General features: G+C 39.9%; 1 protein-coding gene across 2 annotated transcripts in view; it reads left to right on the top strand.

Annotated features, from left to right (window-relative positions):
- The window catches only part of RALGPS2 (Ral GEF with PH domain and SH3 binding motif 2), a 195,825-nt gene that overhangs the window by 23,724 nt on the left and 150,971 nt on the right, over nucleotides 1-21,130 (top strand). The window lies entirely within an intron of this gene.

The following is a 21,130-nucleotide window of genomic DNA, read 5'->3' as shown; positions in this document are numbered from 1 at the left end:
GAGACTCCATCTCAAAAAAAAAAAAAGAAGTTAACGTACACCTACCAGCAGTTCCACTCCTAGGTATCTACTGAGAAGATTTGTGTACTAATGTTCACAGCAGCTTTATTTATGATAGTCACAAACTGGAAAAAATGGATAAACAAATTGTGATGTAACTATACTATTTAGCAATATAAAGGAATTAACTATTTATTGATAGTCACAACAACAGGCATGAGTCTCAAAATAATTATGCAGAGCAAAAGAAGGCAGGCACTGGCTGGGCACGGTGGCTCATGCCTGTAATCCTAGCACTTTGGGAGGCTGAGGCAGGCAGATCACCTGAGGTCAGGGGTTCGAGACCAGCCTGGCCAACATAGTGAAACCCCATCTCTACTAAAAATACAAAAATTAGCTGGCTGTGGTGGCGGGCACCTGTAATCCTAGCTACTCAGGAGGCTGAGGCAGGAGAATCGCTTGAACAGGAGGCAGAGGTGGCAGTGAGCCAAGATCGCGCCACTGCATTCCAACCTGGGTGACAGAGTGAGACTCTGTCTCAAAAAAAGAAAAAAAAAAAAAGAAGGCAGGCACTTTGGGGGTGACTAAGTATGTTCCCTATCTTGATTTTTCATAGGTGTATGCTATATATGTACGTTGAACATGTATAATTTATTGTGTGTAACCTATATAAAAATAAAGGTTTTTGTTTGTTTGTTTGTTTGTTTTTTACATTGAGGTGGACGGAGTCTTGCTGTGTTGCCTAGGCTAGTCTTGAACTCCTGGGCTCAAGCTGTCCTCTCACAGGTACACACCACCAACAACCCATTTAGTCTGTCACGTAATTAATAGACTAAAATTTAGCTTTTGTTTTTGGACCAAATAAAGCTGTTTTTAAAATTTTTTTTTAATTCATGCAGGCTGGGTATGGTGGCTCACGCCTATAATCCTAGCACTTTGGAGGCCAAGGTGGATGGATCACCTGAGGTCCAGAATTTGAGACCAGTCTGGCTAACATGATGAATCCTTGTCTTCACTAAAAATACAAAAATTAGCTGGCGTAGTGGTGGGTGCCTATAATCCCAGCTACTCGGGAGGCTGAGGCAGGAGAATTGCTTGAACCCAGGAGGCGGAGGTTGCAGTGAGCCTGGTTTTTCAGCAGTTTTACTGATAACACTTGGATCTTTAGTATTTTCTTGTTTTTCGTTTTAAAAGGCAACCTTGAGGAGAGAGAAGGTAGATATGAATGGAAGAATAGGGGAAGGACAATGATTTGGATTGGTTTGAAACGTTGGCCCCTAATATGTTGCTTTTGAGAATAGTATTTTTCTAAATGGAGTAATACTTGGGATTTTGTAAATTCAGTTTGATGATGATCTTAGAAGTAGCTTGCTGCTATTGCAGAGTTATCTACAGCTGCTCCAGAAGGCTGATGGCTACGTGGCTGGATTTGATCCATGCACAGAGGTAGAGAGTTCCTTACGTTGCATGTTACTCACATCTGTTGCACTAAAGCAGTGCTTTCTGGCTGGGTGCGGTGGCTCACGCTTGTAATTCCAGCACTTTGGAAGGCTGAGGCAAGCAGGTTGCCCAAGCTGAGGAGTTCAAGACCAGCCTGGGCAGTGTGGCAAAACCCCATCTCTACAAAAACAACAACAACACACACACACAAATTAGCCAGGCATGGTGGCGCACACCTATAGTCCCACCTACTTGGAGGGCTGAGGTGGGAGGATCTCTCGAGCCTGGGAGGTTGAGGTTGCAGTGAGCCAGTATCACGCCACTGTACGCCAGCCTTGGTGACAGAGTGAGACTCTGTCTCAAAAAAACAAACAAACAAAAACCCAGTACTTTCTGAAGTAGAATCTATCCATTTTTATTCTAGGCGAGAGGTTGGCAAACCTTCTCTAAAGGCCCAAAAAGTAAATTAAAATCTACGTTTTGCAGGCCATGCAAGTCTCTGTTGCAGCTATTCAGTTCTGCCTTTGGAGTGTGAAAGCAGCCATAGACAACACATAAATGGATGAGTGGCTGTGTTCTGTTAAAATTTTATTTACAAAAATGGGGCTGGATTTAGCTTGTGGGCCAGTTTGCCAAACCCTGCGCTAGGCCACCAGTGTTTCCTCTTTGGGATATTTGACATTTTGTGCTTAATTTTCCAGTGGTGGCTCATTGCAAATAAAACAAAGTGGCACCCTATCACTTGCAGCTGCTGTGCTGTGTTTAATGGCTTTTACTGATGATGGTATGTAATAAGTGAATGACGTGAACTTTAAGAGGTAGAATAAGGCAACCTTAGCTTTTTTCTCTCTCACAGTCTTCATGCAGCTGGTTGATGAATTCAGGTACTTTTACTTTGAAAATTCTCTGGAATTAGGTTTTTTGATGTTTGTATTTATAATTTCTTGGCTGCAGTAGGATAATAACCTCCTTATTGCTCCTTCTGCATTTAAGGTTCTCAAATTTGTCAAATGTCCACAAATGTTACCTAAGCTACCTTTCTAAAATAAAAGTATTGTGGTACACTTCTCTGTCTATAATTATACAGGGACTCCCAGTCACCCAGAACAGTGGTTCTTAACTGCTTTTTATTCCTGAGTCCCTTTGAAAATCACTAATAGCTATGGATCCAGGAAAATGAGTTTATTTTTGTGTGTGTTCATGTACACAGTTTTCATACTTTGAGGGAATTGGGCAATGTATGGCCTTAAAGTTTTATTCATGTCTCTTAGTTAGGAAATCTTGATTTACATTAAAGTACATTTATTTCCATGCTGTTGTAAGTGCTTCATGAGCTGGCTAGAGTCTATCTTTGTAATTTATCTTCCATGTTCACACACACAGACACACACACCCCATGCCCCTCCCCCCCAAACCTTTGTGCTTTTTTCTACAAAGAACCAACATTCCTCCGTTATGGCAATTTCTTCCATTCTTGTGGCTTTGCAAATAGCATTTCCTCGTGCCAGGATTGCCCTTACCATAAATTTCCCTTCTATATGCCCATTTTCTGCTTGTTAAGACTCATCTCAGATACCAGATTCTCTGTGAAGATATTCCTGACATCTCTTCCTTGGCAGACAGAAGTAAATATGAAGGAATTCTAGCAAATGAAACAAATAGGGACACCTTTTTTCAGAGTGGGGAGGAAGATGGAAGGAAGGTTTCTTGGAAAGCTTTATTTGCTCTTCTTGAGAGAGAACACTATTCCATAACCTTCTGAACCTCTTTAAGCCTCCTTGCCTAAACTGGTTATCAGTTTCTTAAATTGATTACATTATTGATAAATAATAATATTTATCTTAGAGGAGTATTAGAATAAATGAAGAACTGTGTTTCAATCTCTGTAACACCTCAATACTTATACAGGAAATTCCCTTCTTCTGGTCATTGGGTGGCCTCCGGAACTTACGCAGGAAGGAGTAAGTGTATCTTCAGAGACCTAGTACTCTCAGTTCTTAATAAAAATGTTCTGATGAAAAACTAGGTCGTAAATTTACTAGAACATTTCTTGAAATCCTTCTGGTGAAATTAAAGTATGTGGGTAAGCTACAAGTCACTGTGCAAATATTTATGTTGTTATAGGTATTGTTACTTTTAAAATACCAGAGGGATCTTTACTATTAGAGCAAAAAAGGTTTTTTTCCTAGTCAGTTGCTAATAGAATAGATTCCTGGCTTTCACAAATTAACACTTACAATTGTGGGTTCTCACTGTTCCATCCCATGAATGACAGGGAGGATGCGTGGCATATGACAGTTTGTAATTTACTGAGCCCAGATTGGTCCTAGTCTTCTACCTAGTAGGTAAATCTCAATTTGATTTGCTAATCTCTACTATTTGTGTAGTAATTTTTTTTTTTTTTTCTGAGACAGGGTGTCACTCTGTTGCCCAGGCTGGTGTGCAGTGGCACAGTCTTGGCCCACTGCAGCCTTGACCTCCCAAGCTGAAGCAATTCTCTCACTCACCCCAGCCTTCCAAGTAGCTGGGACTATGGAACTATAGGCATGAACCACCATGCCCAGCTAATTTTTAACTTATTTATTTTTTTGTAGAGATGGGGGGTCTCATTTTGTTGCCTAGGCTGGTCTCGAACTCCTGGGCTCAAGTGGCCCTCCCACTTCCCTCTCCCAAAGTGCTGAGATACAGGTGTGAGCCATGTTGCCTGGCCATAGTAGCTTTTGTTGCCAGCACTGTCTTCCTGCAGCTACTCCTACTGCTGGTGATCAAAGAGAAGCAAAAAGCAATAGCTGTAGAGGGAAGAATTTAGAGTAAATTAAAGAGTAAAATGTAACATTTCGTAGTGGCTTAAATTCATGGTGCATATGAGTCACCTTTACAGTTTATATAGTAATGTGAATATGTATAAATTATTTCAATCTTCTTAGAATCATTAAAGGTCTGAAGGAGTTTTAAAATAATTATACTTTAATGTTTTATATGCCATAGTAATATTCTCCAATTTGGAAATCTTTCAAGTTGTCTTGGAAAAAATACTTCATAAACTGATACCAAGGGTCTATTGTAATTGAAATCATTGCTTAGGTATCCATTTGTTGAGACTTCTGAATTCAGTATGGTCTTTCTCTCTGTCTTTTTCTGTTTCTGTATATATCCTTCTGAATGGAATTTGTAAGATGCAATTTAATAGTTCATTAATATGGACTCTGCCTTTCATTGTGTACAGTCCAGGCTTTTCTATTATTGTGACAAACATTGCCCTTTATTTCTTCAGACTCAGTTCCTGATGCTTCCCACCTCTGTTTACATTTGCCCTCTGTACTGTACTTGAACTACTGGCAGTCCACTGAATATGAGAAAGGATTTCACTGTTCCTTTGTACATACTGTTTCCTTTGTCATCTTATTCAACTAAAGAACTTTTATTAGAAATGAAGGAGAGAAACTAGTTATTTTACCCCCGGTGACTCACACATTTCCACAGCATTTAAACATTCAAGAAGGGCTGATGGAAAGTGCTGAGGATTAGCAAACAGAAGACTTGAATTTAAGATCTACCTGTGCCATTAATTGGTTACGTGGACTTGGCAAGATCACATGACCTTGGCATTGGATTGGTGTCTTATGTAAAATCAGGATTGAAACAAAGCAGTGGGTTAGCAAATTTGTCCTTTTTTTCCTACCTTCGTATTCTTCTATCCTTACACATTTGAAAGATAGAATACTTTCTCATCACTTTACAATGAATTCCTACAGCCATGATTCTCTGTGGTATTCGGGGGTGGGACATGGGCCCTGAGACGAGTCAAATATTAAAATTAGAGAAGACCTGGGGGTTGGAAATGCACCCTAAATTGAGATCTCTAAAATATCTTCCATCTCCTAAATAATATTCATCTGTATTATTAGCACGAGGCAAAAATTTATGGATATATGAGCTTAGGTCCAAAAAGCTGTTCCTCAGCTCATTTTGTCTCAAGTCCAGATTGATGCTAAACAAGTGATCACTAACGCCATCTGTTGGTGGTAACAGTTGTACTTTTTCTTTTAAAATTTATGTTGTAGCATAATGTTCACCGTAATACTCAAACAAAAATGTTTGAGACCAAGCATCTCTGTCTTATTATGGAATGGAGTTAGAGATACTTATGCACCAAATGCTTTAAGCAGGAAGAAAAGACTGTAAAACACTTCAGTTATAACAGTACCTGCATTAGAGTTGTACTGTGTATTGGATGTATAGCTTTGTTGGTTTCTATGAAAATTTGCAGGTTGAAGGTTTTTTTTTTTTTTGAGATGGAGTCTCACTCTGTCGCCCAGACTGGAGTGCGATGGCGCAATCTTGACTCACTGCAAGCTCCATCTCCTGGGTTCACGCCATTCTCCTGCCTCAGCCTCCTGAGTAGTTGGGACTACAGGCGCCCGCCACCACGCCTGGCTAATTTTTAATAGAGATGGGGTTTCACTGTGTTAGCCAGTGTGGTCTTGATCTCCTGACCTCGTGATCCGCCTGCCTCGGCCTCCCAAAGTGCTGGGATTACAGGTGTGAGCCACCGTGCCCCAGCCTGCAGGTTGAAGGTTTTTAAGTTGAGGAGCTTCTGTATAATTGGGGAGAATTTACAGTGTATTAGGGTTCTCCAGAGAAACAGAATGAATAGGATGTGTCTATATATTTTATTATATATGTAATCCTTATATAATTTCTTATATAGTATATATTACAAGGAATTGGCTCACATGATCCTAGAAGCTGAGAAGTCCCAAGATATGCCATTGGTAAGCTGGATACCCAAAACAGTTATTATATAATTCCTGACTGAGTGTGAAGGCCTGAAAAGCAGGAGAGCCAGTGGTATAAGTTCTAGTCCAAAAGTCAGCAGGTTCTAGACCTGAGAAGAGTTTTGTTGTTTCAGTCTTGAGTCCAAAGGGAGGAAAACACCAATGTTCAGTTAAAGCACTCAGGCAGGCAGAGTTCCCTCTTACAGCCTTTTTGTTCTATTCATACCCTCGACAGATGAGGTCTGCCACATTGGGTGGGCAATCTGCCTTACTCAGTCTACTAATCCAGATTTTTATCTCATCCAGAAATACCCTCAAAGACACACCCAGGATGGTGTTTGACCAAATGTCTGGGCATCCTCTGATTCAGTCAAGTTGACATATACAATTATTCAAAATAATAGAGAACTCCTATATACCTTCTACTAAATTTACCAGTTTTTGTTTGTTTGTTTGTTTGTTTGATTGTTTTGAGACGAAGTCTCACTCTGTTGCCTAGGCTGGAGTGCAATGGTGCAATCTCAGTTCACTGCAACTTCTGCCTCCCAGATTCAAGTGATTATCCTGCCTCAGCCTCCCGAGTAGCTGGAACTACAGGCATATGCCACCATGCCTGGCTGATTTTTGTGTTTTTAGTAGAGACAGGGTTTCACCATGTTGGCCAGGCTGGTCTTGAACTCCTGACCTCGGGTGATGTGCCTGTCTTGGCCTCCTAAAGTGCTGAGATTACAGGCTTGAGTCAATGTGCCCGGCCAGTTCACCAGTTTTTAACATTTTGTCACATTTCCTTTTTTTCTTTCTTTTTTTTCTAATGCATGTGTGATTTTTTTTCTTTTATAATTTTTTTATTTTAGATTCATGGGGTACATGTGTAGTAGATTTGTTACCTGGGTATATTGTGTTATGCTGTCGTTTGGGGTATGATTGATCCCATCACTTTGGTAGTGAACATAGTACCCAGTAGTTAGTTTTTCAACCCTTCCCCCTTTCCCTCACTCCTCCTTCTAGTGGTGTCCAGTATCATTGCCATCTTTATGTCCACGAATACCCATTGGTTAGCTCCTGCTTATAAGTGAGAACATGGCAGTATTTGATTTTCTGTTCCTGTGTTAATTTGCTTAAGATAATGGCCTCTAGCTGCATCCATGTTGCTGCAAAGGACATGATTTCATTCTTTTTTTATGGCGCATAGTATTCCATGGTGTACATGGACCACATTTTCTTTATCCAGTCCACCACTGATGGGTACCTAGGTTGATTTTATATGTCTTTGCTATTGTAAATAGTGCTGTGATGAACATATGAGTGCGTGTGTCTTTTGGTAAGAACAATTTACTTTCTTTTGAAAATTTACCCAGTAATGGGATTGCTAAGTCAAATGGTAGTTCTATTTTAAGTTATATGAGAAATTTCCAAACTGCTTTCCATAGTGACTGAACTATTTACATCCCCACCAACAGTGTGTAAGCCTTCCCTTTTCTCCATAGCCTCCAACATCTGTTATTTCTTGACTTTTTCATAATACCCATTCTCACTGGTGTGAGATGATATCTGACTGTGGTTTTGATTTGCATTTCCCTAATGATTAGCGATGTTGAACATTTTTATGTGTTTCTTGGCCACTTGTATGTCTTCTTTTGGGAAGTGTCTGTATCTTTTGTCCTTTTTTTTTGCTTGTTCGATTGTTTACATTCCTTATAAATTTTGAATATTAGACCTTTGTCAGATGTGTAGTTGGTCAGTATTTTCTCCCATTCTATAGGTTGTCTGTTGACTCTGTTGATTGTTTTCTTGTGGAAGAGCTCTTTAATTAGGTCCCACTTGTCAATTTTTGTTTTTGTTACATTTGCTTTTGAGGACTTAGTCATAAGTTATTTCCCAAGGCACATGTCCAGAATGGTGTTTCCTAGGTTTTTTTCTAGGATTCTTGTAATTTTAGGTTTTACATTTAAATCTTTAATCCATCTTGTTAATTTTTGTATATGGTAAAAGGTAGGGGTATAATTTCATTGTTCTGCATATGGCTAACCAGCTATCCCAGCACTATTTATGAAATAGGAAGACTTTTCCCATTGCTCATTTTTGTTAACTTTATACAAGATCAGATGGCTGTAGCTGTTGGCTTTATTTCTGGGTTCTCCATTCTGTTCCATTGGTCTGTATGTCTGTTTTGTACTAGTACCATGCTGTTTTGGTTACTTTACTGTAGCCTTATGGTAAATAACTCAGGTAATGTGATGCATCACACTTTGTTCTTTTTGCTTAGTATTGCCTTGGCTACTCGGGTTCTTTTTTGGTTCCATATGAATTTTAGAGTAGTTTTTTTCTGGTTCTGTGAAAAATGTTTGTAGCTTTATAGGAATAGTATTGAATCTTCAGATTGCTTTGAGCAATATGGCCATTTTAATTGGGCCATGTAGTTTGCTTACCACAGGCTATTTGGCCTATAGTTTACTTGTTTAGTTGTGTTTTTGCCAGGTTTTGGTATCAAGGTGATGCTGGTTTCATAGAATGAGTTTAGGCAGGAGTCCCTCTTCCTTAATTTTTTTGATTCTTTCAAACCAGCAGCATGGAATGCTTACCCATTTGTTTGCATCGTATATGATTTCTTTCAGCAGTGTTTTGTAGTTTTTGTAGAGATCCTTCACCTCCTTGGTATTTGTTTGTTTGTTTCTATGTATTCGTAGGTATTTTGTTGTTGTTGATTCTATTGTAAATGGAATTGTGTTCTTGATTTGGCTCTCAGCTTGAACGTTATTGTTGTATGGAAATGCTACTGATTTTTGTATATTGACTTTGTATCTTGAAACTTTGCTGAGTCATTTATTGGTTGTAGGAGCCCGTTTGCAGTCTTTAGGGTTTTCTAGGTATAGAATCACATAGTCAGTGAAGAGAGCTAGTTGGACTTCTTGTTTTCCTATTTGGATGCCTTTCATTTCTTTCTCTTGTGCGATTGTTCTGACAAGGACTTCCACTACTGTGTTAAGTGAGAGTGGGCATCCTTGTCTTGTTCCAGCTCTCAAGGGGAATACTTTTAGTTTTTGCCTGTTCAGTATGATTGGCTGTGGGTTTGTCATAGATGGCTCTTATTATTTTGAGGTATGTTCCTTTGATGCCTAGTTTTTTTTGAGGGTTTTTATCATAAGGGATGTTGGATTTTATCAAAAGCTTATTCTGTATCTATTGAGATGATCATAGGGTTTTTATTTTTAATTCTGTTTATGTGGTGAATCACATTTATTGATTTGTGTATGTTGAACCAACCTTGCATCACAAGAATGAAGCTTGCTTAATCATGGTGAATTAACTTTTTGGTGTGCTGCTGGATTCAGCTTGCTAGTCATGTGTTGAAGATTTTTACGTCTATGTTCATCAGGGATATTGGCCTGCAGTTTACTTGTTTTGTTGTGTTTTTGCCAGGTTTTGGTATCAAGGTGATGCTGGCTTCATAGAATGAGTTAGGGAGGAGTCCCCCCTCCTTGATTTTTTGGAGTAGGTTCAGGAAGACTGTTACCAGTTTTTCTTTGTATGTCTGGTAGAATTTGTGAATCCATCTGGTCTAGGGCCTTTTTCGGTTGGTAGGTATTTTATTACTTACTCAATTTTGGAATTTGATGTTGGTGTGTTTAGGGTTTCAGTTTCTTTCTAATTCAATCTTGGGGGGTTGTGATTTTCCAGGAATTTATCCATTTTCTCTAGATTTTTTAGTTTGTGTGTGTACAGGTGTTCATAATAGTCTTTGAGGATCTTTTGTATTTCTGTGGAGTTGGTTGTAATGTCACTTTTGTCAATTCTGATTGTGCTTATTTGGATCCCCTTTCTTCTTAGTTTATCTATCTGGTGGTCTGTCAATCTCATATAACCTTTCAAAGAACCAACTTTTGGTTTCATTGATTCTTTTAATTTTTAATTCTTGGGAGTATATAGTAGGTTATATATTTAGGTGGTACATGAGATACTTTGATAGAGACATACAGTATGTGATAATCATCTCGTGATAAATGGGTTATCCATCCCCTCAAGCATTTATCCTTTGTTACAAGCAATCCAGTTATACTCTTTTAGTTATTTTAAAATGTACAATTAAATTATTATTGACTATAGTCACCCTGTAGTGCTATCAAATACTAGGTCTTACTCATTGTAACTGCTTTTTTATACCCATTATCCGTCACTTCCTACTCCCCCGCCCTCATCCCCTCCACTGCCCTTCTCAGCCTCTGGTAACCATCCTTCTCTCTGTCTCCATGAGTTCAATTGTTTTGATTTTTAGCTCTCACAAATAAGTGAGGACATATAATGTTTATCTTTCTGTGTCTGGCTTATTTCACTTAACATGACCTCCAGTTCAATCCATGTTGTTGTAAATGACAGTATCTCAATCTTTTTATGGCTGAATAGTACTCCATGATGTATATGTATAATATTTTCTTTATCCATGTGTTCATCTGTTGAAGGACACTTACGGTGATGTTGAGAACTTTTTCCTGTGCCTCTTTGCCAGTTATATGTTTTCTTTTGAGAAATGTCTAGTCAGATCTTTTGCCCATTTAAAAAATCAGATTATTAGATTTTTTTCCTGTAGAGTCGTTTGAGCTCCTTATATGTTCTGGTTATTAATCCCTTGTCAGATGGGTAGGCTGCAAATATTTTCTTCCATTCTGTGAGTCATCTCTTTGTTGATTGTTTCCTTTGTTGTGCAAAAGCTTTTTAACTTGATGTGATCCTATTTGTCCATTTTTGCTTTGGTTGCCTGTGCTTGTGGGGTGTTATTCAATAGATTTTCTCCCAGACCAATGCTCTGGAGGGTTTTCCAAGTGTTTTCTTGTAGTAGTTTCATTGTTTGAGGTCTTCGATTTAAGTCTGTAATCCATTTTGGTTTGATTTTTGTATAAGGTGAAAGTTAAGGGTCTAGTTCCATTCTTCTGTACATGGATATCTAGTTTTCCCAGGCCTGTTTATTGAAGAGACTGTCCTTTTCCCATTGCCAGTGAATGTTCTTGGCACCTTTGTTGAAAATGAGTTTACTGTAGGTGTGTGGATTTGTTTCTGGATTCTCTGTTCTGTTCAGTTTGTCTATTTGTATGTTTTTATGCCAGTACATGCTGTTTTGGTTACTGTAGCTCTGTAGTATAATTTGAAGTCAAGTAATAGGATTCCTCAGGTTTTTTTTGTTTTTTTGCCCAGGATTGCTTTAGCTATTCTGTGTCTTCTGTGGTTCCATATAAATTTTAGGATTGTTTTTTCTATTTCCGTGAAGAATATTATTGGTATGTTGATAGGGATTGCATTGCCTTGAATCTGTAGATTAGTTAGTGTGGACAAGTTAAAAATGTTGATTCTTTGAGTCCGTTAGCATGGAATATCTTTCCCTTTTTTTTTGGCATCCTCCTCAATTTCTTTCATCAGTGTTTTATAATTTCATTGTAGACATATTTTACTTTTTTGGTTAAGTTACTTCCTATGTATTTAATTTTTTTGTGGTTCTTGTAAATGGGATTACTTTTTAAAATTTTTTTCAGATTGTTCACTGTTAGCATACAGAAATGCTACTGATTTTTGTATGTTCATTTTATACCCTGCAACTTTACTGAATGTTTATCAGTCCTAATAGTTTTTTGGTGGAGTCTTTAGGTTTTTCCAAAAATAAGATCATATTGTCTGTAAACAAGGGTAATTTGCCTTCTTCCTTTCCAATTTGAATGTCTTTTATTTCTTTCTCTTGTCTGATTGCCCTAGCTAGGAGTTTCCAGTACTGTGTTGAATAACAGTGGTGATAGTGGGCATCCTTGTCATGTTCCAGATCATATTGTAGGGTTGATGGGTGGAATATTCTGTAGGTGTCTATTAGGTCCAGTTGGTCTGTGTCAAATTTAAGTCCAGAATTTGTTAGGTTTTTGCCTCAATGATCTAACATTGTCATGGGGATGTTGAAGTTTCCCACTACTACTTGTGTGGCTAAGTCTTTTCTTAGGTTTAAAGGTACTTATTTTATAAATCTGGGTGCTCTAATTTTGAGTGTGTATATATTTAGGATAGTTAAGTCTTGTTGAATTGAATATTTTATCACTCTGTAATGCCCTTGTCTTTTTTACTGTTGTTGGTTTAAAGTCTGTTTTCTGTGATATAAGAATAGCAACCCCTGCTCTTTTTTGTGTTCCCTTTGCATGATCTTTCTCCAGCTCTTTACTTTGAGCCTTTGGGTGTCATTAGATGTGAGATGGGTCTCTTGAAGACAGCAGACGGATGGGTCTTGTTTTTCGTATCCAGTGTGCCACTCTGTGTCTTGAGAACTCTGCTGTTAGGCTGATGTGGTTCCCTTTGTACATGATCTGACCTTTTTCTCTATTTGTCTTTAAGATTATTTCCTTAGCATTGACCTTCAGCAGTCTGATGATGATATGCCTTGGTGATGTTCATTTTGGATAGTGTCTCACAAGTGCTCTGGATTTCTTATACCTGGATATCTATCTCTTTAGCAAGATTAAGGAAATTTTCTTGAATTATTTTCTCAAATATATTTTCCAGGTGGTTTTCTTCTTCTCTGTCTCTTTCAGGAGTGCCGGTAATTTGTAGGTTTGGTCAGTTTACATAATCCCATATTTCTCAAAGACTTTATTCTTTTTTTTTTTTTTTTTTTTTTTTTTGAGAGTCTTGCTGTGTCACCCAGGCTGGAGTGCAATGGCACAATCTTGGCTCACCGCAACCTTTGCCTCCCAGGTTCAAGCAGTTCTTGTGGCTCAGCCTCCCAGGTAGCTGACATTACAGGCATGTGCCACCATGCCTGGCTAATTTTTGTGTTTTTAGTAGAGACAGGGTTTCGGCCATGTTTGCCAGGCTGGTCTTGATCTTCTGGCCTCAAGTGATCTGCCCACCTTCGCCTCCCAAAGTGCTGGGATTACAAACATGAGCCAGCACACCTGGCCTGACTTTGTTTGTTTTAAAAAATTCTTTTTGCTGTCCCAGCTACTCGGGAGGCTGAGGCAGGAGAATGGCGTGAACCGAGGAGGCGGAGCTTGCAGCGAGCAGAGATCAAGCCACTGCATTCCAGCCTGGGCGACTGAGCAAGTCTCTGTCTCAAAAAAAAAAAAAAAAAAAAAAAATTCTTTTCGCTTTATTTTTGCGTGACTGGGTTTGTTTGAGAGTCTCGTCTCTAAGCTCTGAAATTCTTTCTTCTGTTTGGTTCAGTTTATTGATAAAGCTTTCAGTTGTTTTTGTTTGTTTGATTGTTTTTTAGGCAGAGTCTCACTCTTTTGCCTAGGCTGGAGTGTAGTGGCGTAATCTTGGCTTACTGCAACTTCCGCCTTCCAGGTTCAAGTGATTCTCCTTCCTCAGCCTCCCAAGTAGCTGAGATTATAGGCATGCACCATCACGCCTGGCTAATTTTTGTGTTTTTAGTAGAGACGGGGTCTCAACATGTTGGCCAGGCAGGTCTCAAACTCCTGATCTCAAATGATCCACCCGCCTTTGCCTCCTGTTTTTAAATTTAAGTTGTTTAGTTCCAGAAGCTCTGATTGATTTTTAAATTTTATTTTATTTTAGGCTCAGGGGTATTTGTTATGTAGGTCAATTGTGTTTTGAGGGGTTTGATGTACAGATTTGTTTCGTTGCCCAGGTAATAAGCATAGTACCCAGTAGGTAGTTTCTCAGTCCTCACTCTTCTTCCACCCTCCACCCTCAAGCAGGCCCTGGTGTCAGTTGTTCCCCTCTTTGTGCCCACTGTACTCAGTGTTTAACTCCCATTTATTAGTGAAGAACATGCAATATTTTGTTTTCTGTTCCTGTGTTCGCTTAGGATAATGACCTCCAGCTCCATCCATGTTGCTGTAAAGGACATGATGTCACTCTTTTTTATGACTGTGTAGTATTCCATGATGTATATATGCCATATTTTCTTTTTTCAGTCTACCATTAATGGGCATTTAGGTTGATTCCATGTCTTTGCAATTGCGAGTAGTGCTGCAGTGAACATACATGTGCATATGTCTTTGTGTTGGAACAATTTATATTCTTTTGGGTATATACTAAATAGTGGGATTGTGGGTTGAATGGCAGTTCTGCTTTGGGATCTCTGAGAAATTGCCAAGCTGCTTTCCACAGTGGCTGAACGAATTTACATTCCCACCAGCAGTGTATAAACATTTCCAGTTCTCTGCAGCCTTGCCAGCATCTGTTATTTCTTGACTTTTTAATAATAGCCATTCTGACTGGTGTGAGATGGTATCTCATTATGGTTTTGATTTGCACTTCTCTAATGATAGTGATGTTGAGCATTTTTTCATACATTTATTGCCCATATTTAGGTCTTTTGAGAAGTATCTGTTCATGTCCTTTGCCCACTTTTTAATGGGGTTGTTTTTTGCTTGTAAACTTGTTTAAGTTCCTTATAGATTCTGGATATTAGATATTTTTCAGTTGCATAGTTTGAAAATATTTTCTTCCATTCTCTAGGGTATCTGATTACTCTGATAGTTTCTTTTGCTGTGCAGAAGCTCCTTAGTTTAAGGGTCTCATTTGTCAGTTTTTGTTGCAGTTGTTTTTGGAGTCTTTGTTATGATATCTTTGCCAGGGCCTGTGTCCAGAATGGTATTTCCTAGGTTATCATTCCAGGGTTTTTATAGTTTTAAGTTTTACCTTTAAGTCGTTACTCCATCTTGAGTTGATTTTTGTATTTGTATATGGTACAAGGAAGGGGTCCAGTTTCAGTCTTCTGCATATGGTTATCCACTTATCCCAGCACCATTTATTGAATAGGGAGTCTTTTCCCCATTGCTTGTTTTTGTCAGCTTTGTGAAAGATCAGATTGTAGGTGTATGGCCTTATTTTTGTGCTCTCTATTCTGTTCCATTGGTTTGTGCGCCTGTTTTTGTAGAAGTGTCATGCTGTTTTGGTTACTGTAGCCTTGTGGTATAGTTTGAAGTTGGGTAATGTGGTGCTTCCTGCTTTGTTCTTTTTGCTTAGACTTGCATTCACTATTTGGGCTCTTTCGAGGTTCCACATGAATTTTAAAACAGTTTTTTCTAATCCTGTGAAGAATGTCATTGGTAGTTTGATAGGAATACCATTGAATCTTTAGATTGCCTTGGGCAGCATCGCCATTGGCCAACAATATTGAGTCTTCCTACCCATGAACATGGAATGCTTTTCCATTTGTTTGTGTCCTCTCTGTTTCTTTGAGCATGTTTTATAATGTTCATTGTAAAGATAGTAAACCTCTCTAGTTAGCTATATTCCTAGGTTTTTAATTCTTTTTGTGGCTATTGTGAATGGGATTACATTTTTGCTTTGGCTCTCAGTTTGGATGTTGGTGTATAGGAGTGCTACTGATTTTTGTACCTTTGTATTTTGTTCTCATTAGCTTCAAAGAATTTCTTGATTTCTGCCTTAATTTCATTATTTACCCAGAAATCATTCAAGAACAGATTGCTGAATTTTCATGTAATTATACAGTTTTGACTGAGTTTTTTTAGTATTGATTTCTATTTTCACTACACTGTAGTATGAGAGTGTGCTTTGTATGATTTTTTTTTTTTAATTTAATGAGGATTGTTTTATGTCCAATTGTGGGTTGATTTTAAAGTATGTGCCTTGTTCAGATGAGAAGAATGTATATACTCTTGTCTGTGTGGAGTGTTCTGTAAATGTCTGTTAGGTCTATTTGATCAAGTGTTGAGTCCAGGTCCTGAATGATCTGCCTATTGTCAGTGAGGTGTTGAAATCTCCCACTATTATTGTGTGTTTGTCTGTGTCTCTTCATAGGTCTGTAAGAACTTGCTTTATGGATCTGGCTGCTCCTGTTTTGGGTGTGTATATATTTAGAATAGTTAGGTGTTGTTGAACTGAGCCCTTTACCATTATGTAATGCACTTTATTTATTTATTTTTTTAATCTTTGTTTAAAGTCTGTTTTGTCTGAAATTAGAATAGCAACCTCTGCTTTTTTCTATTTTCCATTTGCTTGGTAGATTTTTCTCCATCCTTTTACTTGGAGCTTGTGGGTGCCATTGCATTTGAGATGGGTCTCTTGAAGACAGCATACAATTGGGTCTTGCTTCTTTATCCAGTTTGCCACTCTGTGCCTTTTAATTGGAGCATTTAGTCCATTTACATTCAAGGTAAGTATTGAGATGTGTGGATTATTTCCTTTTGTCATGTTGCTAGCTGGTTATCATGCAGACTTGTGTGGTGCCCTTGTAGTGTTACTAGCCTCTGTACTTAAGTGTATTTTTATAGTGGCCAGTAACTGTCTTTCCTTTCCATGTTTAGCCTTCCCTTCAGGACTTTTTGTAAGGCTGATCTGGTGTAACGAAATCCCTTAACATTTGCTTCTCTGAAACGGATATTATTTCTTCTTCGCTTATGAAGCTTAGTTTGGCTAGATATGAAGTTCTTGGTTGGAAATTTTTTTCTTTAAGAATGCTGAATATAGGCTGATACGGTTTGGCTCTGTGTCCCCACCGAAATCTATGTTGAATTATAATCTCCAGTGTTGGAGGTGGGGCCTAGTGGGAGGTGATTGGATCATGAGGGTGGTTTCTAATGGTTTAGCACCATCCTCCTAGTGCTGTCTCATGATAGAGTTCTCACAAGATCTGGTTGTTTGACAGTGTATAAAACAACCAGATCCCTACTTTGTGCTCTCTCTCTTCCTGCTGGCCATGTGAAGATATGCTTGCTTCCCCTTTGCCTTCTGCCATGATTGTAAGTGTCCTGAGGCCTCCCCAGAAGCAGAAGCTTGTGCAGCTTGTAGAACCAGGGCCAATTAAACCACTTTTCTTTATAAATTACCCAGTCTCAGGTATGTCTTTTTTTTTTTTTTTAAATACAGAGTCTTGCTCTGTCGCCCAGGCTGGAGTTCAGTGGTGCAATATCGGGGGAATTTCAGCCCCCAATATTTCACGTGGGTCCTTTTCTATTTTCCCTAAGTGTCGGCCAGTCTGAGAAATAAAGGGAAAGAGTACAGAAGAGAGAAATTTTAAAGGTGGGTGTCTGGGGGAGACTTCACATGTTGGCAGCTTCCATGATGCTCCCAAAGCCGCAAAACCAGCAAGTTTTTATTAGTGATTTTCAAAAGGGGAGGGAGTGTACGAATAGGGTGTGGGTCACAGAGATCACATGCTTCACAAGGTAATAAAATATCACAAGGCAAATGGAGGCAGGGCGAGACCACAGGACCGGGGCGAAATTAAAATTGTTAATGAAGTTTTGGGCACGCATTGTCGTTGATAACATTTTATCAGGAGACAGGGTTTGAGAGCAGGTAACCAGTCTGACCAAAATTTATTAGGTGGGAATTTCCTTTTCCTAATAAGCCTGAGAATGCTACAGGAGACAGGGGCTTATTTCGTCCCTTATCTACAACCATAAAAGACAGACATTCCCAAAGTGGCCATTTCAGAGACCTCCCGTTGGGAATGCATTCTCTTTCTCAGGGATGTTGCTTGCTGAGAAAAAGAATTCAGCGATACTTCTCCTATTTACTTTTGAAAGAAGAGAAATAGGCTCTGTTCCGCCTGGCCCACAGGCAGCCAGACTTTAAGGTTATCTCCCTTGTTTCCTGAACATCGCTGTTATCCTGTTCTTTTTTCAAAGTGCCCAGATTTCATATTGTTTAAACAATTTGTGCAGTTAATGCAATCATCACAGGGTCCTGAGGCAACATTTATCCTCAGCTTACGAAGATGATGGGATTAAGAGATTAAAGTAAAGACAGGCATAGGAAATCACAAGAGTATTGATTGGGGAAGTGATAAGTGTCCATGAAATCTTCACAATTTATGTTCAGAGATTGCAGTAAAGACAGGTGTAAGAATTATAAAAGTATTAATTTGGGGAACTAATAAATGTCCATGAAATCTTCACAATTTATGTTCTTTGGCCATGGCTTCAGCTGGTTCTTCCGTTCGGGGTCCCTGACTTCCTGCAACAGTGCAGGCTCAGCTCATTGCACAACCACCTCCTGGGCTCAAGCGATTCTCCTACCTCAGCCTCCCGAGTAGCTGGGATTACAGGTGCCCACTACCACACCCGGCAAATTTTTTTTTTTTTTTTTGCATTTTTAGTAGAGACAGGGTTTCACTGTGTTGGCCAGGCTGGTCTTGAACTCCTTACCTCAAGTGATCTGCCCACCTCAGCCTCTGAAAGTGCTGGGATTACAGGTGTGAGCCACCACACCTAGTCAGTGTGTCTTTATAAAGTGTGAGAACTAACCAATACATAGGCCCACAATCTCTTCTGGCTTGTAGGTTTTTGGCTCAAAGTACAGCCATTAGCCTCATGGGGTTCCCTTTTTAGGTGACCTACCTGCTCTCTCTGGCTGCCTTTAACATTTTTTCTTTTATTTTGACCTTGGAGAATCGGATGACTGTGTATCTTGGGGTTGGTCTTCTTGTGTAGTATTTTTCAGGGGTTCTTTGCATTTCCTGAATTTGAATGTTGGCCTCTTTAGTGAGGTTGAGGAAATTTTCACGGATAATATCTTGAAATGTTTTCCAAGTTGCCTGCTTTTTCTCCCTTTCAGGGATGCCAATGAGTCGTAGAGTTGGTCTCTTTACATAATCACATATTTATTGTTTTTTTGTTTTTGTCTGAGTTATTTTGGAGAGCAGGTCTTTGAGCTCTGAAATTCTTTTCTCATCTTGGTTGATTTTGCTGTTAAGACTTGTGATTGTTTTCTGAAATTCTTGAAGTGAGTTTTTCAGTTCCTTCAGCTTAGTTTGGTTCTTTCTTAAAATTACCATTTCATCTTTTATCTCCTGTATTGTTTTATTGTATTTCTTAGAATTTTTTTATTGGGCTTTGACTATTTCTTGAAGGTCAGTTATCTTCATTCCTGTACAAATTCTGAATTCTATTTCTGTCATTTCAGCCAGGTTATGAATAATTGCTGGGGAACCAATGTAGTTGGAGTTAAGAAGACAGGACAGTCTGGCCTTTTGAGTTTTTTGTACTGGTTCTTTCTCATCCATGTGGGCTGATATTTCTTCAGTCTCTGAAGTTGCTGTCCTTTGGCTTTTTTTTTTTTTTTTTGGCTTTTATGTTCTTGGATGCCCTTGGAGGTTTGATTATGGTATAAGGTGGGTTCAGTCGACTGGCTTTGAGTCTAGTCTGCTCTTGGGTTGTGAAGGAGCCCCCTTTGTTTACTGTCTCTATGCCTGCATTTCTTTTATTGGATGTTCTGGTCCATGGGGCTCCCTCATGCAAAGGCCGTATCCTTGCCAGGTAAGCCCTATTCTGTTCATGTGCTCGCCAGGAATCACAGGGTTGTGCCTGCCTATAGAATTCAGGCAGAAGCAGGACTGCTGGGCTGGAAGCTGTTGCAGGTATGGCCTGTCTGGCTATAAGAGGCCAGGCCAGGAGTGGGTGGAATTGACCACCCTGTCATCTGAGTGTTTCCAGGAAGACGGGAGGCTGTGCTCCTTAACAGATTCAGGCTGAAGTAGGACCACTGGACTGGAAGCTATAGCAGGTGCAGCTTGCCTGGCTACCAGTAGCAGAGGTGGGTGGGGATGCCCACCCTGCCGTCTGGGTGCTGTCTAGGATAACAGGAGGCTGTGCCATCCAGCTGAGTTCCCACAGAGCACAACTACAGGCCAGAAGCTGTCTCGAACTCCTGGGCTCATAGCGATTCCCCCACCTCAGTCTCCTAAAGTGCTGGGATTATAGATGTGAGCTACTGTATCTTGCCTGATTTCTTTTTGAGATGTTTATCTCTTCCTTTATTTCCTAGATTGCCTTAGAAGTTTCTTTGTGTTGATATTCGACCTCGTCTTGGATCTTGTTGAGCTTCCTTTTAGTCGGTGCTTTGAATTCTTTTTCTGTCATTTCTGAGTTTCCATTTTGGTTAGGGACCATTGCTGGAGAGCTTGTGTGATCCTTTGGTGGTGTCACTGTATTCAGATTTTTCATGGTGCAGAATCCTTATGTTGGTTCCTTCTCATCTGGAGACATTGGCACTTCAATTTTTGTAATTATTTTTGTGCAGGTAGAATTTTTTCCTTCTTTCTCTGTGATATTATTTTTTCTTCCTTCCCTTTCCCCACTCCCTAGGGGGTGTGACTATAGAGAATGCTGGGTAGGGTCTTTTGACTTTGCTTCTGTAACCATAAGCACTTCTGTTGGCAGGTTTTTAATTGGGATATGCAGTTCTACCTATCAGCCAATAGATGGCGCTTACGGGTAAGAGCTAGCTGTGGCCAAAGTGGTTGGGTGTACACTTGATCCTTTTCTACTGGGAGATGCTCTCTGTTGCCTCAGGTAGTGGGCTGATTTGTGAAGTAAACAGTGGTCTATGCTCCCTCCTCAGTCCTGGGGAGGTGTGGGGAGGGGTGGAAGGTGGGCAGGGCTGGACCAAGCAGGTCCACCTACAGGTCCCCCAGTGGCAGGCCCAAGAACCAAGGCCAAAGGAGAATCCAGTGGGTGGCCACCAAACGCCCAGAAGTGTGTCCAGGTGTGGAGCTGAGAAACCTCCTTGACCCCAGGTTCTCTACACATAGATAGGGGTGGCCTAAACTCATAATCCAGGAGAGTGGATGCTCCAGATGCTTGGAGATATGCCTGGGACCTGGGCATGGAGCAGAGATAGCCGCCCATGCACCAGGATCTCTGCACAGGAATGGTAGGGTGGCTCAGGCTGCCGTTCCAGATGAGCAGGTGCTCCAAATGCCTGGAGATCTGCCTGGATATGAAGCAGAGATGGGGACCCCTGCACCTGGATCTCTGCACAGGAAAGGTGGGGCTGTTCAGGCCACCAATCCCAGCAAATGAGTGCTTTGAATGCCTGGAGATCTTCCTGGGCATAGAGCAGAGAGGCCCTGCTGCACCATGATACATACCCAGGAAGGGTGGGGCAGGTCAGACTGCTGAAGCAGGCAAGTGGGTGTTTTGAATGCCTGAAGATCTGCCTGGGCATGA

The sequence above is a fragment of the Pongo pygmaeus genome, chromosome 1 (assembly GCF_028885625.2).
Source record: "Pongo pygmaeus isolate AG05252 chromosome 1, NHGRI_mPonPyg2-v2.0_pri, whole genome shotgun sequence".
NCBI classification, from domain to species: domain Eukaryota; kingdom Metazoa; phylum Chordata; class Mammalia; order Primates; family Hominidae; genus Pongo; species Pongo pygmaeus.
The sequence above is the reverse complement of the archived record's forward strand: the minus strand, read 5'-3'. Positions and strand labels throughout refer to the sequence as shown.